General features: G+C 52.8%; 1 protein-coding gene across 2 annotated transcripts in view; it reads right to left on the bottom strand.

Annotated features, from left to right (window-relative positions):
- Myo9b (myosin IXB) overlaps nt 1-17,405 on the bottom strand; it is a 93,555-nt gene extending 76,150 nt beyond the window's left edge. For both annotated transcript variants that reach the window (XR_009374983.1, XM_059244970.1), the window contains exon 1: nt 17,303-17,405. The gene's annotated coding sequence lies outside the window, so the exon portion shown is untranslated. The remainder of the gene's footprint in view (nt 1-17,302) is intronic.
- Nucleotides 17,406-17,430: the final 25 nt, after the last annotated feature.

The raw sequence follows: 17,430 nt of genomic DNA, 5'->3' as shown, positions 1-17,430 counted from the left end.
GATTTACTGTTTGTATGGGCATGCCATGACCTCATGTGGAGGTCAGAGGATCACCTGCAGGAATCAGTTCTCCTTATGTGTCGATTTACTGTTTGTATGTGCATGCCATGTGCACAAGGGGAGGTCAGAGGACCACCTGCAGGAATCAGTCCCCTTATGTGTTGATTTACTGTTTGTATGTGCATGCCATGACCTCATGTGGAGGTCAGAGGACCACCTGCAGGAATCAGTCTCCTTACGTGTTGATTTACTGTTTGTATGTGCATGCCATGTGCACAAGGGGAGGTCAGAGGGCCACCTGCAGGAATCAGTTCTCCTTATGTGTTGATTTACTGTTTGTATGTGCATGCCATGTGCACAGGGGGAGGTCAGAGGGTCACCTGCACAAATCAGTTCTTCCTTCCACCATGTGGGTCCTGGGGGTGGAACTCAGGTCATCAGGTTTAGCAGCAAGCACCTTTACCTACTGAGCCATTTCACTGGCCCCTGGAAGTCTGTGTAAATGTTAACTATCACTCCAGCAGATCCCAGGCATCCCCACCCCCACAAATTCTCTGGAGAAACAAAGTGGAGACAGGTGAACAGCCCAGCAATGTGTTCCTAAGAGCCCTGAACTAGAGATCACAGCAGCATCCACAGCCACAGAGGAACATCTGCAACATGGCACAGCCACAAAAACAAGCCATCCTCTGCCACTAACATGGAGCCACTGAACTGTAAAAACCCTGCCCTAAGAGTACACACAGATACAGCAATTACGCTCTTGGTTCTAGACCCAAAAGCACTGAACAAAGGAACTCAAATCCCAGTACACAAACACACACAGTGTGGCTCGCATTACAAGGCAGAAACACACCAAATGTTCACCAATGGATAAGGGATAAGTTAAACGTGGAAAACCACTCAACCATGAAAAGGAAGGATGCATTGGACAGAACACAACATGGGTGAAGCCAGGAAACATGATGGGGCATTGCTGAGTTGGCAGGTCCTGGGTTTCATCCCCTAAAGTGTAACCTGGAGGTGGTTGTACCTGTCATCTCAACTCTGAGGCAGTGGAAGCAGGAAGACCAAGACTATCCTCGGGTATATAGGAAGTTTGAAGCCAGCCTAGTCTGCTGGACAAAAACAAAGGAGTAGACAACAACCCCGATACGCAGTGTGTGGCCCCACTGAAAAGAAATGTCTGCAACAAGCCAATCACGATGGCACGAAGCAGAGCAGAGGCTGCCAGGGGCAGGAGTGCTGGGTCTTCCAGGGCAATGGACAGGTACCAGCACAGACAGCTGGGAGGATTGCACAATACTGAACCACTACCCACCGAGGAACTGTCCGCTTTCAAGTGGTCAATTTTACATGACTTCACTTCAATAAAATGGAAGCTCTCAGGCCATAAACTCCACATAGAGAGCATTCTCTAAAATGTAGCTGGTCTGACAGGAAGCTGGCTGCCTCAGGGAATGGTGATAAGGAGGGTCAGGAGATTCATGCATCTCTGACCTTGGTCACAGCATCAGACTCATGCCACAACCATACAAATGCCACACATGGCTTCCTGGGAAGCAATCACACCTTTATAGACCGATTGAGAATTAGGTGATGTGAGTTTAAGGATGGCCTGGGTTCTGCAGATAAAGGTGCTCGCTAACAAGCCTGACAACCTGACTGAATCCCCAGGACCCACACCTGGTTGAAGCAGAGAACCTACTCCCACCTGACCTACAAGTTGTTCTGTGACCTCCATAAGACACCAACACACATAACAAATAAAATGGAAAACTAAACAAAAACCCACAGAAGAATAAGAACCAGGCTTGCCAATTCACACCTGTCATCCCAGCACTTTCAAGGCCGAGGCAAGAGGATACTGAGTTCGAGGCCAGCCTGGAATACAGCTAGAGACCCTGTTTCATTGTAAGCACAGCAGGGGCTCTGGGTGGGGCCTGCAGCCATGCTCACCTGGCAGTGTAGGTCACTCTCACTGTCAATCATAGAATGTTCCAGGTGGTGCCACCGGAGGCCAAGAGCAGTGTGTGTGAGGGACACGGGGAATCAAACTGAAATTCTGCACCTTAATCAAGTCACATGCACTCACATGCCAACAGTCACTCACTGCCTGTGGACTTTCAAAGGTGGCCTGAGATACAACAGGGGTCCTGAAAATGACAGCACCTAGTGACGGTGCAGCTGGGTCAGTCTGCTGTGTGACACTTGAAAAAAAAAATGTCAAATAACACTGCTTGTAGACCCACAAATACCAGTAAAGGTATCCGAAAGCCCATAAGCTCATGTGGGAAAATCTGCACAAATACCTGCACATGAGTACACCCACGAACACACAGGCCCCGTGCACCCAAGCCCTTCCACACCTTTGCACATATGAGCCTCCACATATCCACTCGTGGGCCCATGTCCAATACCACAGAAACATGCCCACAGCCAGACTCAGAGAGAACCATCCCTCCTAGGGCATGTGTTCCGGGAGGTGACCCCTGGGTACATGCCAACTACTAGTCAAGGAGCTTTGGAATGTCTGCCACCAGACTGCCTGGATACAGGTGACCAGACATTACACTGGTCCCCACCCACTACCCCCCTAACAGGGACCATCTCCCAAGGGAGAAGGCAGCAGAGCCTGCTGATGGAGCCTGGCCTGGAGCATTGCCAAAAGCCCCCTGACTGAGGCCCTCTGACCATGCTGCAGATGTAGGCTGGGTCGTCTGTGCCCAGCTCTGGCCCTTGCTTCAGAAACTGCTCTCTCAGAGGCAAGAATAAGGCTCATGGGGACAGTTAACAGGGCCAGCCCAGCAAGCCCCATCCCAAACCGGAAGGAAGCTGATAAGGCTTCTTGCCCAAGATGCCTGCTGCCCTGCCAGGCTGTGGGCAGAGGGGACGGAAGCCAGTTAAGGTCATGTAAAGTGACTGTTCCTTTGCCAGGACCTCTTCCCGTGTAGGACTGCCTGCTTCCTGGGAAACCCCTCCTATGGGATCTGCCTAGGGAGCCCTTGGCAACTAGCCACCCTCCCCAAGAGCATCCTATGCAAGGAGGAAGAAGTCTGCTTGAAGGTAGCACCGTACCCACCTTCAAACCAGAGTCCAGCTGCCCACAGGTACAAGTAGGGGGATTGCTTGAGCCTAGGGTTTCAAAACCAGTGACAGCCTGGCTCAAAATTAAACAAATAAAACCTACGCACACAGATACAGAGAGACAAAGACACATTTAGAGAGAGATCCAGCCAGGCAGTGGTGGCACATGCCTTTAATCCCAGTACTCAAAAGGCAAAGGAGGCAAAGGCAGGCGGATCTCTATGAGTTCAAGGCCAGCCTGGTCTACAGAGTGAGTTCCAGGACAGCCAGAGCTGTTACACAGAGAAACTGTCTCAAAAAGCCATAACCAAACCAAACCAAAACAGAACAAAAAAAGAGAGAGATCCTCCACTGGGGGATCCTAGGCAAGGGCTCCACCCCTGAGCCACGCCCCCAGCCCCTCACTGGGGATTCTAAGCAGGGGCTCCACCCCTGAGCCACGCCCTCAGCCCCTCACTGGGGATTCTAGGCAGGTGCTCCACCCTGAGCCACACTCCCAGCCCCTCACTGGGGGATTCTAAGCAGGGGCTTTACTGCTGAGTCAGTTTTGATAATTATAGCATCTTTCTCAAGGGGGCTTGTTGGCTTTCTGTGTCTTCCGGCACACCTTCCTCATGCTACGTTCAGAGTCTGGGACCTGGAAGCTCATCGGGCTGTGGCCCAACATCCTGTCTTAAGTGGATGTGAAACCAATACCCTGAGAATCCCCGAGTGTGTCTGGGAAGGCTGCACACGTGGACCATGAGCCAGTGTCTGTAGCCCCTGTGGAAGAAAGCTGGGTGGAATGGCAGGTTTGGACAGTGCTGGGCACAGGAGGTCCTCAGAAATTATATTCTGTCTTGCTTTATTTTTTATTTATTTCAAGAGTCACATTCTGTGGTGTGTGCTGGCCTTGAACTCAAAGGGGATGCTATTGCCTCAGGACTACAAGTGTGAGCACCATGCCTGGGGTTCTCTTGTTAAGACGTGAGTTTTACTGTGTAGCCCAGGCTGGCCTGGAATTCCACCGTCTGCCTCAGCCTCTGGAGTGCTGGAATCACAGACAGTGGCCATCATGCCCGCTTCTCAGTTCTTAAATACTGAAAAGCTAATGTGCTTGACCTACCTTGAGTACCAACCTCCCCATACCTACCCCCACCCCCATCCCCACACATATGCAGAAAAAAATAAAAACCAAGCTGCCAGAAGCAGTCCCTAAAGACTTGTACAACACTTCCCTTAGAGCTGGGGAGATGCTCAGTGAGCAAAGTGCCTGCCATGCGCGAGGCAAGTCCTGATCCCCAGAACCCACACAAAAAGTCAAGCATGAGCCGGGCAGTGGTGGCGCACGCCTTTAATCCTAGCACTGGGAGGCAGAGGCAGGTGGATCTCTGTGAGTTCAAGGCCAGCCTGGTCTACAGAGCGAGATCCAGAACAGACACCAAAACAACACAGAGAAACCCTGTCTCGAAAAACAAACAAACCACAAAACAAAAACAACAACAACAAAAAAGTCAAGCATGTATCCAGGCGGTGGTGCCACACACTTTTAATCCCAGCACTGGGGAAGCAGAGGTAGATGGATCTCTGAGTTTGAGGCTAGCCTGGTCTACAGAGCCAGTTCCAGGACACCCAGGGCTACACAGAGAAACCCTGTTTGAAAAACCAAAACAAAAAGGCAAAGCCAAACGTGGTACTGTGTTCACAACCCAGCACTGGAAGAGGAGACAGAAGGCTCCCAGGCTCACTGGCCAGCCTTCTGTGTAGCTTCTGGTCCCATGAAAGACCCTGCCTCAAAAGACTGAGGTGAAGCACAACTGAGGAAGACATCTGACATTATCATCTGGCATCTACATGCATGTACACCATCATGTACTTGAGTACACATATTCAGACACACACATACACACACACACACCCCAACCCTTTCATCACAAAATCAGATCAACCTAGTAGATCATCCAAGGGGAGCTTTCAGAAACAAAATGACTATGGACAGAAAACTGGGTAGTAGAATGTAGACCTTCCAGCCAACAGAATACTACTCAGCACAAAAAGGAATAAGGTTCAGGCCTATGCAATAGTGTGGACGAACCTCAAAAACACAATGCGGCAGTCAAACTTCCCAGTTCACACTGTGATCCCAGCACGAGGGAGGCTGAGGCAGGAGGATTGCTACCAGTTGAGGCCAGTCAGGAGTACATAGTGAGATTGCTCCCTTCCCGAAAAAAAAAAAAAAGAATTAGCCAGGATGCTGAGGGCAGGCAGCCAGACTAAAGAGGGCACGTGGCACATGAGTCATCTATGAGAAACTCCCAGACAGGCCACTCTGTAGAGGATGGCACATCAATGACATTAGTGCCTGTCCTGGGCTGGGGAGGGAGCACCTATGGTAAAGGATCCCCTCAGGGGATGTGGAAAGGTCCTCGAAGCAGATGATGTGCCTCTGTGTGTGTGTGTGCACGTGCTTGTAGCATACCGTGTCTGCTAACATCACAGCTAGCAGCACAGTAAGTTAGGATGTTCCCACGTATTCTGAGACAAGGTCTCAATCTGCAGTCAAGGCTGGTCCAGCACATGACTGACCCTCCTGTCTAATCTCCACAGTGTGCCAAGCACAGGTGAGCGCGGCCATACCTGGCCCAAGCATTCCTCCTGAAACCTGAAAGACAGTTGGGGAGAGGGCTTGGTCACTAGGACATTCACTACCCAACAGTGAATACTCAGGTTTGAATCCCCAAACCCATGTGAAAGAAGCAGGCGGATGAGGACAGCCTGGTCTAGGTAGTGAGTTTCAGGTCAGCCAGAGCTATACAGTGAGACTCTTGTCTAAAACAAACAAACAAACAAACAAATCCATGCCGACTGCATGTGGTGACCCAGCATATGGGGGTGGTATGGACACAGGAGGAACCTGAGAGTGCAATGGCCAGCCAGCCTCACCTAACAGCAGCATGTCCTCTCTCAAGGGACAGAGGAGAGAGACAGCCTGCTCTGGGCTCCGCATGCATGAACATGCAGCACATGAGTTCAACACACACACACCTGCATATGCACACCAAGCTTTTAGCAGCAATCTGGACTCTAAGAAGATACCAACTCTTGACCCATGCGAGGACTACATGAGGCCCTAGGGCTGAGATTTGGGCTGGACACAGGCAGCCACTCTTCGGGCTCCACACATGCCAAGCCTCCTGTATGAAGAGCCAGGCTTGGAGCCACATTCTGGCAGCCACTTTGGAATTCACCAGAGGAGGCAGAATGGGGCCCCACAAAGAGCAGGGCAGCCGACTCGTTTATATAAGGCCATAATTTGAAGCCAAGTGTTTAGCGGATGAAATCATTCCCCAGTTAAAAGGAGAAGGCTGGCCGTAGGGCAGGATGGGCTGAGTGGTGGGGGAATCCACAACCCATGGTCCCTCTCTGTTCCCTGTGGCCCTCAGTTTCTTTTTGTATTTGTATGTGTCTGCACTCGCCTCTCCCCAAGACAGGGTCTGGCTATATAGACCAGGCTGACCTGGAATAGCCCATTCTCCTGCCTCAATCTCTAGAGGGCTGGGATCACAGACATGCACCACCACACTCTAGAGGGCTGGGATCACAGACATGCACCACACTCTAGAGGGCTGGGATCACAGACATGTACCACCACACTCTAGAGGGCTGGGATCACAGACATGCACCACCACACTCTAGAGGGCTGGGATCACAGACATGCACCACACTCTAGAGGGCTGGGATCACAGACATGCACCACCACGCTCTAGAGGGCTGGGATCACAGACATGCACCACCACGCTCTAGAGGGCTGGGATCACAGACATGCACCACCACGCTCTAGAGGGCTGGGATCACAGACATGCACTACACTCTAGAGGGTTGGGATCACAGACATGCACCACGCTCTAGAGGGCTGGGATCACAGACATGCACCACCACGCTCTAGAGGGCTGGGATCACAGACATGCACCACCACGCTCTAGAGGGCTGGGATCACAGACATGCACCACCATGCTCTAGAGGGCTGGGATCACAGACATGCACTACACTCTAAAGGGCTGGGATCACAGACATGAACAACCACGCTCTTAGAGGGCTGGGATCACAGACATGCACCACCACGCCCATCACCTAATTACTATTTGGAAGAATCTGAAATGTGCTGACGAGTGGCTGAAACCAGCTGATCTGACAGTTGCAGAGATCAGAGCAGAGGAGCCTCAGGACAGCCCTAACCCAGCGTCCATCCTAGCCCCAGATAGAAGACAGTCCCATGCAAAGGTCAGCTGGGAGTTAAGAGAGCACTTCACAGCTCAGTTTCTAGGAGGGATGGTCCAGTGATAGGAGATAGGAGATCACAAGAGGAACTTCCTCCCCTAAGTGGAGATGACGTGGCTCATGGGTGGAGCCCTGCCTAGAACCACACAGTGAGGAGCTGGGTGCGAGTATGGTTCACCGGTGGAGCCCCTACCTAAAATCCCCAAGTGAGAGGCTGCAGGCCTGGCTTAGTGTTACAGTAATTGGCTACCCTGCAGAAGGCCCTGGTTTCCATTCCCAACACTGCAAATAACAAAGAAAACAACAACAACAGTGTAGGTGGCCCTAGGAATGCAGCATGGGTTGATTGGACTCCAGCCAAAGTCTAGCATGGAACACCAGGAGAACTGTAGGTGTCTAGTGGCCCAGACACTGCTGAAAGGCCACATTCCAGGATGGCCAACGGCCACAAGCTGGGGGCAAAGCAGAGGGCTGTAACTTCTAGCCAGGGCTCTCAGTGTGAGCTGGCATGGAGGGCACCATTCTCCAGGCCGGAAGTTGTCTGGGCCACTCGCTGAGATCCACACCAAGAACCTTGGTGTATGAAGCTACTTGGGAAGAGGGTCTTGACAGAACCCGAGAGTTGAGAAGATATTCTAGGAAGTTAGAACAAGCCCTAAATGCAATGTCTGGCACTCTTAGAAGACACAAGGGTAGGCCGGGCGGTGGTGGCGCACGCCTTTAATCCCAGCACTCGGGAGGCAGAGGCAGGCGGATCTCTGTGAGTTCGAGGCCAGCCTGGACTACCAAGTGAGTTCCAGGAAAGGCGCAAAGCTACACAGAGAAACCCTGTCTCGAAAAACCAAAAAAAAAAAAAAAAAAAAAAAAAGAAGACACAAGGGTGGCATGGTGGCACACTCCTGTGTACACAGTTCTTGAGTTTCAAGGTTTTGTTTTTTGTTTTCTTTTCAGCACTGGGAATGGAACCCAGGACTTCATACACACTTGGCAAACACTCTACCACGGAGCTACAGCCCCAGGGCTGACCTTGCACTGGAGAGACTGAGGCAGGAAGGTCTAGAAGTTCAGGCCAGTAGGGCTACTCATCAACACCCTGTCTCAGATAAGGACACAATAAAGAACAAATTCAGCGGAAGGCAGAGCTGGAGACTAGTGGTATGTGACCTGAGCCACAGGCCACCAGGTCCCAGATCCTTAAACAGGCAGGAAGGAGCCTCCGCCTGGAGCCTCTGAAGAAGGAAGTTTCCAGGGTTTGGGACTCGGCCTCTAAAACAAGAAAATTCTATCCCTGCTGTCTTAAGCCATCTGTATTGTAGCCACTTATAACAACCCAGCACCCACATCTAGGTGCCCAAGAGGGTACATGGGGTGTTCTACATGCAGTGGTTCTGGGGTGCTGCCAGCAAGCCCCGGAGGAAACTGTGGCCTTCTGTCTCCCCAGCTTGAGCACGGTAAGAGGGACCCTGAAGAGCCTCCCCTAACTCCACAACAGGACTCAAAACATGCCATTCTTCCTTCCTGAGGCCACTCTTGCTATCTGAGGGACAAGGTGCCGTGGAGACAGCAACCCTCCTCCAGACTGAGCTGGGCCACCTTAATTACCATCTGATACCCACTCTGTCACCCTACCTGGGGTCGACCTGCCTGTGTCTTGAAAAGCCATTGTCTGTCCATCTCTCTCAACAAGGTCTCCTGTGCTCAGGCTGGCCTCTAACTCACCATGCAGCTGAGGCTAACCTTCAGGTCCTAGTCTTCCCTCCTGCCTGGATGTCAAGGCATGTTTATATGGTGCTGATATGGAGCTCGGGGCTATGTGTACCCTGGGAAAGCCCTCCACCAACTGAGCCCTTGCCCTGTTCCACCTGTCTTGTTTGAAGCAGAGTTTCTGTAGCCCACGATGGTCTAGAACTCCTGATCTTCCTATATCATTTTCCCCACATGCTGGAATGACAGCCTGGGTCCCTTCACCCTCCTTTCCAATCAATGAGCACCTCTCCAGTGTCTGCAGGGTCTGGTACTGGGTAACTATCTTGAGAAAGTGGCCAAGAGGGAGGTGAATGACAGGCAATCAGAGCAAAAGCACACTCCCACAGTCACACAGTCCCTAGGCACCCTGGACAGGACTGATAATGCTCAGCACCATTTCTGGCTACAACTACTTGGGTGGAACACTACCGGCATAGGCGGATCAGGGGCCTCCAGGGTCAGGAAAACCATCCACTACAGCAAAGGACTTGCCATCTGAGGAGCGAGGAGACCCACAACCCCGCATGTCATGGGGAGGTGGGAATGCAGGGAAGCAACCAGAGCTGGGCACAGCTGGAGGGAGCCAGGCGTACAAGGAGCATGAGGGCAGTGAGGACTACAAGTGAGGACTGTAGGGCACAGGCCAGCTGGGGCTAGTCAGGGAATAGGGGATCCAGTGTGGATATGAGAGGAGCCAAAGTAGGGATGGTCAAATGTGGGAAGGAGCTTAGACTGTCACTTGTGTCCGACAGGGACACTGAGGGGACTGACAGGGGGTCTGGGGAAAGGAGGCCCCACACAGGGGTCTCTGCAGGTATCAGGGGAGCTTACAGTGGCAAAGGTCAGACCTATGACAAGCAAGCAGGTTCTGGCTGCAGGTGGGAGGCAGAGCACAGGCCCTGTGAGTAACCAGGTTCTGGATCATTCCCCATGCCCCACAGGCTGCAAAATAAAGGCAAAGGACTCTGGCAAGCGGGTGAGTCCCAAGCACAGAATAGACATCTCTGTGGACCTCTCTAGAATTTCCACAGACTATCTGTCACTAGGCCCCAGGAGCAGGCCCCAACGTCCTGCCTGCTACTTAAAAGTTGGTGGCACAGCTGAGTCTTACTCCAGCCCCTGGGAGGGCAGGAAATCATTCAACCTCCTACCCCTTTTATTACTGAAACAGTGTCTCCCATGGAGCCAATACTGGCCTTAGGCTCCTAACCTTCCTGCCTCAGAGTGAGCAGGGCTCCCAACTTGTTTTGAAGGGCAGTTGACTTACAGCCTAGGAGGGAAGATCAGTTAAGACCCTGTGGTTGGAGCCACCTAAGGCCCAGGGATGGTAGGATCATCAGCGACCCAGTAACAGGCTCTTGAGTGGGTTTCCCCAGCCTAACAGCTCTGCTGTGTGGGAACTCCCTAGTGATGTCACACCATGGGACTCTCCATCTCACACAGGCTGCTATGTGGGTCTGGTCCTCAGGCTGGGAATGAAGTAGCCACTCAAAAAACACTGCCTCTTAGATTTCCAAAGGTCAAGAATCCCCTGTAGGAAATGCCTGGGGCCACAAGGATTTTAGATTTTGAATCTTTCTGGACTTTACATTTACAAATACAAAAAAAAAAAAAAAGGAGCTTGGTAAGGTGATGCATGCCTGTGATCCCAGTAACTTGGGAAACTGAGGCAAAAATTTGTACAAAGGAGATTGAACTGGGACATGCCTTTAACCCCAGCACTCAGGAGGCAGAGGCAGGTGGATCTCTATGAGTTCTAAGCCAGCCTAGCCTACAGAATGAGTTCCAAGATAGGCTCCAAGCTACACAGAGAAACCCTGTCTCAAAAAAACAAAACAAAAAAAAGGTCATGTTGAAGACCCCACCCAACTATAAGCCAAAAAGCTTCCACACCATCGTCAGTCAGCCCTCCTCCCATCAGAGCCCCCAGGAGACCCCTGCAACATCTGCACTGTGTCTCTGTTGACGACAATGCATCTCATGATGCCACATGAGGAATCTTCCATCTGTAACATCATGTGAATGGCTTGGAAAGCTCCAGGTTTGGGAGAATTTAGGAGTTTGGATTTGGAGATGGTCCTCTGCTCTGGCAGAGCCCTTGCCCAGCATGTGGTGGCCCCAGGTTCGGTCCCAATACTGAAAACAAAACCCAGACATTAACAACAACCAACTCCTGTCCAGTTTCCTCCAAAGTCCACAGGGACCTGGCTCCACTTTCAGGACCCAGCGTGGCCTCTGTGACCTGTGAGAAGGGATCTAACCAGGACTCAGTGCCAAATGCCCTGACCTTGTGTATACCTTTGGTGACACTCACCACCCAACCCACTGGAAAACTATCCACATGGGGGCTCGGCGGCACTCATGTCACCAAGCAAAGCCCAGGTCCTAGGGCCAGCATGGACGGGTAGCATGGAAAGCATGTCTCATGTGTACAACAGTGACCGCCTCTGGGTTGACTGTCCTCAGGAGACAATGTCACCCCAGGAAGTATGGGTGTCACTGACTCCTCACAGACCAAGGCGGGAATGCTGCTCAAGTCCCACAATGCACAGCACTGCCTACTATAGAGAATAACAACCTGTCCCCAAACATCCCCTCTCAGAGGCAGAGAAGCACACTTGAACCAGAGTGAGTATCACACAGCTTGGGGATGGCCCTGGAGCCTCAGGGATACAGATGGTAGCTTGGCTCCTCCCCATGCCCACAAGGCTCGAGACAGAGCCAGCAGAGGTGTGAGAAGTGACCTTGAGGGGTAACCACTTGCCTCAGCAGCCTAGTCTTTCCCTGCTAAACCTGTGAGCAAACTCAGAATCATCTCCCAGGGAAAAGGTCCAGGTCCCCAGTGGGTCAGGTTCTTCTGCTCGAATTTCCTTTCCATAGGTATTCCCACCCAGATAAACTCCATCTACATATGACTGTGAGATCCGGTCATCATCCAAGCCAAGCCCAAGGGACCCAAGCATCCTCATCAGGAAATGAGTACCTGGGGAAGTCCCAGTGACCTGAGGAGAGACAGGAGTCCCTAATGTCATCTCTCAGCCCCTTCCTGGCATCACTCACCCAAGAACAGGCTCTGTTTCTGGGAGGAGTAGCAGGGGGGACCCATGGTCTGGGTGCCTGCTGCTGATGCACAGCTGTGGCCTTGCTGGTTAGGAAGGAACATTATTACCTCCAAGGCCTGGCTCCCTAGTACTCCATAAGAGATTATTTATTTTTAATTAAGTGTGTTTGTGTTGACTGTATGCTGTGTGTGCAGTGTTTGCAGAGGACAGAAGACAGTGTCAGATTCACCTGGAGCCGGAGTTACAGGTGAGCTGTCCACAGTGGCTGCTGGGAACTGAACTCAGGTCCTCTGGAAGAGCAGCAAGCACTCTTGACCATTGAGCCGTCTCTCCAGCCTCCCCAGTGGCTCTAGGAAGAAGTTTTCTGCCCTGGACACCTTCACAGCTCCTGCCAGGGTGTGAACTCCTGAGTGCACAGACAAAACAGTTCCTGTTCCCCTCACTGTCCCTGAGGGCCAGCTCCAAGCCTGGCTCCCAGTCAACCCTCCCTCCTCACTGAAAGATTCTGAAAACCTTCCAGAAGCTCCTTTTGACCAATCGTCTCAGACGGTACTGGGTCCACGAAGGCGTAGCTTAGGGATGTTGCTCTCTGTGACACAAAAATGCCTAGAATATGGCACCCAATCTGTGCTGTTTCTAAGTTTCACCTGGCCCGTTACCCAGTACTCATAGCTCTGAGCCGACTCTAGAACTGCCCCTTGCAAACCACAAGAAAGCCAGGTGTGGTGGCTCAGGCCTATCATCCTGCACTTGAGAGGCTGAGGCAGGGAGAGTGGGAGTTCAAGGCCAGTTTGGACAACTCCCCACACACACACCAGAAAAAAGTCCCCAAAGATCACCAGCTCCTTCCAGGCAGAATCCCAGCCTCTCTGGATTCACCATGAACATAGGAGGGTAGGATCCAGAGAATTCCCTCACCGGGAGCTTTCCAGAGTCGATGTGGCCAACCAACTTACCCACTCCTTAAAGTGTTTATTCAACAGAGAAGAAACTAGATGAACACAGCATGGGGGGGATGATCTGTCTCCCCAAAGTTCTCTACTGGCTGAAAACCAAGTTTGTCACTGGTCCAGTGTGAAGGGCCAAGATGCCCCCACCCTTCGCTCATGAACTCAATTCTTAAAGTCCAGGAGGCTTACTTTCTTTTACTTTTTGTTCTTTTCTTGAGACTCCTGCTGTACAGCCCAGGCTGGTCTCAAACTCAGGCTCTTCCTGCCTCAGCAATTCTGCTGGGCCTGCACGTGAGCCCGCTCCAAGCTGCCCACCCCTGCACTTTAAAGACAGCTGTATCAGGAAACGAGGTTCTTCACAATGATGATTACAATAAAGCGGGGTCCCCAACACGGACCCTCATCTGTGTGGCTGGTGTCCTCCTGGGAGGAAGTAGGACACACGGACAGGCTCAGAGGAAGATGACAGGAGACAAAGGGGAAGAAGGGGCCACCCAGGAGCCTCGGGTAGATTACCACGCAACCCGTCCTTGGTCTTGGACTCCTGGCCGTCAGAACCTCATGGCAGTCAAGCCCTGTGGGTTGTCCATCCAGTCTGTGGCAGACGCAAGCCTGTCAGAATCAGCTCTAGCTTGACTCCACCTCACACGAACACACATGTGCGTACGACATAATGAGTCAACTTTGCCAGCTTATTCATCACCCCACAATCCTCCAGGCTGAACCCCTGAATCACTTCTCAGGGATCCCTGACTAGGAAATGAGCAGATCCCTAGCTCATAGGCTGCATTTTTCCAACGTGCCTAATCGTGGAGGCTTTTCCCAGCCAAAGTGGATAGCAATGCAGAGACAAGGCCCTTTGTTCTGCCCCTCCGGGGACCACGAGGGCAAAAGAGAAGAGCCTGTCTTGCTCTGTGAGGAGGCCACGCCTGGGCCTGGCTGAATGGTGGGCCGGGCAGGGGCTGCCTGGCACAGCTGGGCTGGGGACCTCAAAGACACAAAGGCCTGGCAGGTGGGACACGGTGGGAGGGGGGGGAAATCTGAGAGAGGATCATCAGTTGATGTGCCCCAGAGTGGACGACCTTCCCCCACTGAGGTGAAGCAACTATGTCATGGTCATTGGTGAGGGAGGGGTCAAAAGGAACAGGCAGGAAAAGGGGACAGCAAGGGACACACACACACAAACTCCCAAAGAACTTCAACAGTGTGGGAAAGGATGGGTACCTTGGGGGCCTAGGCCCACAGAGGAGATTATGCACTTTATCAGAGGCATGGCAATCAGACAACCCCCGAGAATGGAGTCTGGTACATCTAATCTTGCAAGAAAAGTGACAGTTTGTTTCCAGATGGGGACAGAGTCTCCAGAAACCCAGGTCAGTGATGAGACAAGGGCAAGAGAGACAATGGCCCTGCTGTGCCTGCCAGGCTGCTTCATCTTGCCCACCTGCCCTGGTCCCTCCTGGGTGATCCCTCCTCCCACCCAGCAGCCAGCAAAATCTAGCATCCAAGGTCTCCCCACCTCTCCTCCGACTCCTGCAGATGCCAGAAAGGGCTGCAGCCACATTTTCACACACAGCATCTATTCTCACCTTGGGTCCATTCCCTGGGGCCCACACCACATCACACCACCTGTCTTCATCTTAGGTTACTATCCTCGAGGTGATGTGAGCCAGAGACACCACAGCATCATAGGGTGGACAAGGTGGCCCGGGGAGCCAAGAAGGACCCCACACCAGATGTCAGGACAGTTTGCAGCTAAGTGTGGATTAAGAGCTATTGTAGAGGATTGGGGTTCAAGGACTTGTTGACATTTTGCTCTTTTGGGGTGCTGGGGAAGCCTGCACTTTGCATGTGCTAAGAGCTAGAGCACAGGCCTAGCCTCCCAGCCATGTTTCCTGGTTCTAGAAAGTCTACGGATCCATATTCAAAGCCAGCACCTGCCTGAGTCCATTTTGGGAAATTGGAACAAAGACCCTCTCCTGGTCTGGTGGTTGCCTGGAAAAGACAGCTGAGACAAATAGAATCAGGGGTCACAGCAAGTGTGCCAAAGAGCAAAGTGATGGGGTCTCTGGTCCTGTCACTGTGGGTTCATCACTGACATGGCTTTCCATGTTTGGTTGGGGGCCAGCCACCTCTTCTGAGGAAACAACAGACTCCACTCACCCCAAGCCTCATTCTTGATGTCCCCGACTCTGCCCCTGTGATAGCCCATCCCACCTGTCACTGTGAGGGCTTCCCGGATGGGAATATCACTCTTTCTACGAAAAGGGACAGGAGCTGTCCCTCTGAGGCACAAGCAGATCTCAGCTCTGCTCTCAGGAGGCGGCCAAGCACTTGGCACAACCAGCTCTTACTCAGTTAGACTTTGGACCCATGCAGCATATGCCACTCCAGAGAGATGAGGGAGGGGAAGCCACAGTTCCATGGTCTCTTGTCTAGAAGGGTGTCAAGCCAGGAGTCCTGAGTCCCCAAATGACTCACATGGTCACCAGCTAGATTTGAGAGGTTTTACCTGACCAGGAGGTCGAAGTCATAGCTTTGTGCTCTGTGCAAGTATACTGGACACCTGGCTGGGGGTGTGGCTCCTTGGTGGAACAACTTATCCAGCATGCATGTGTGAGGCTCTAAGTTCTATGCCCAGGATTGCAGGGCAGGAGACAGAGAAAAGTCAGGGCTGCATAAAACCAAAGGGTATGTACCAGAGACACAAAAGTTAATAGGTGGGCTTAGCTCTTGAAAAAGGCTGACATAGCCCAATCCAGTCACTTTGCAGAGGAGGAAACAGCAAGAGAGTGTTGCACCAGACACAAGGCACTTCCCCCCAGGAGACCCCCACGGAGTCACATGATGAGTGCACAGAGAAAATCACATGGCCGTGGCATAGGAAGACTCAGGGCCTCCCTGGGGTCTCCAGACCCAAGCAGTCTTTGACACTGCAAGAGGCATGACTGGACAGTGTGCCCTGAAGCAAGCTAAGCTGAAAGCTTTCTTCCAGAACATTCTGGAAGTGAATAGGGCAGTCACGTCTCTGAGACTTTCTTTATATTCAAACAGAGCTCTAAACCTGGCCTTCCTTCTGCAAGCACACAGCAGATCCAGGCAATGGGGGAGGGAAAAGGAGAAAGTCATGCCAATCAAAACTAGGCAGCTCCAGGCCTTTGTAGGAGCAGACAGGCCTGTGACAACAACTTTACAGTTGTCCATGACATGTCCAGCCATTCCTGGACACCTTAAGACTCTGGAGTCTCAAAGACCAGACACTATTCAAGCAAAGGAAGGAGCTGTAACGGGAGGGGCTGCAAGGTGGATGTCTTTAACGCTGGCACCCGAGCTAAGGAGGCACAAATAGGCCTCCCCTATGAAGCCCTGGAGCTAGGAGACCCCAGAAAAAGAAGGGAGGGCTTGCTGGCAGCTGTGCTTCCCTGGGGCTGAGCTCACAACCACTGCCGGGGGACACATTTCCTGTATGTCGTTTTTACCCATTTAAGTCAAAGGATGCGACTCTCTTGAGAGGGTGGCTTCCACCCTATGCAGCTCCCTTCCTTCTGAAACGCAGTTTGGAGTGTTAGAACTTCTCCCCAGCTCCCCTAGAACCCAGCTAGTCCTTTCTCGAGCGGAAAGTGATGCGCGTTCCAAAGTAGAGAGACAGACCCAGAGGGCGCTGGGACTCGCCCGCGGATCACCCAGCTGTCGGGGTGTGAAGTCAGGAAGATGAATCAAGAAGGGGAAGGCGGGGGCGAGCCTCCAGAGGCTGCACCCCGTCATCTCCGGGGCCGCTGGAGCCCTTTCCTCCTCCTCCTCTCCCCTCCTCAGGCCCTCTTTGGAGCTGTTATTGCGTGGCTTTCCAGGCCCATCTTTTGCACGCTCCACTCCCAATAGCGGGCTGCCGCAGACCTTGTCCCGTTCCTGGAGCGCGCGGGGACCTCGCTGACACCCGAGGGCTCGCACTGCATTTTCAGACGCTTCTTTCCCTAGCCTGGGCCCTCGGCTCCGCCTCCCTGGCCTCCCCGGTTTCCTGAGACCCCCCAGTTGCCACCTCAGCCACGTCCTCTCCGCAGCCGCTGCTCAAAGGCGCCGTCTAGCCCCGAAAGCCCGCCAGCCTCGTCCCCATCAGCCTCCTCGTGTCCCCCAGGTCGCGTCACGAGACCCCAGCACCAACCCCGGTTCGGATCTCCGCTCACCGTCGCCGCGAGAACTCACCTGGACCGCGAACGCCGCGCGCCGCCGGTCCCGGACCGGCTCCCCGCCCGGACGTTCGCCAGCCCGCCCGCTGCTCCAGACCGCCCCGCCCCGCCGCGCCTCGCCCGCCGCTCCCCCGCGCGCTCCCA

This window comes from Peromyscus eremicus, chromosome 17 (genome assembly GCF_949786415.1).
Source record: "Peromyscus eremicus chromosome 17, PerEre_H2_v1, whole genome shotgun sequence".
Taxonomy (NCBI): Eukaryota; Metazoa; Chordata; class Mammalia; order Rodentia; family Cricetidae; genus Peromyscus; species Peromyscus eremicus.
This window is presented reverse-complemented; position numbering and strand designations above follow the sequence as displayed.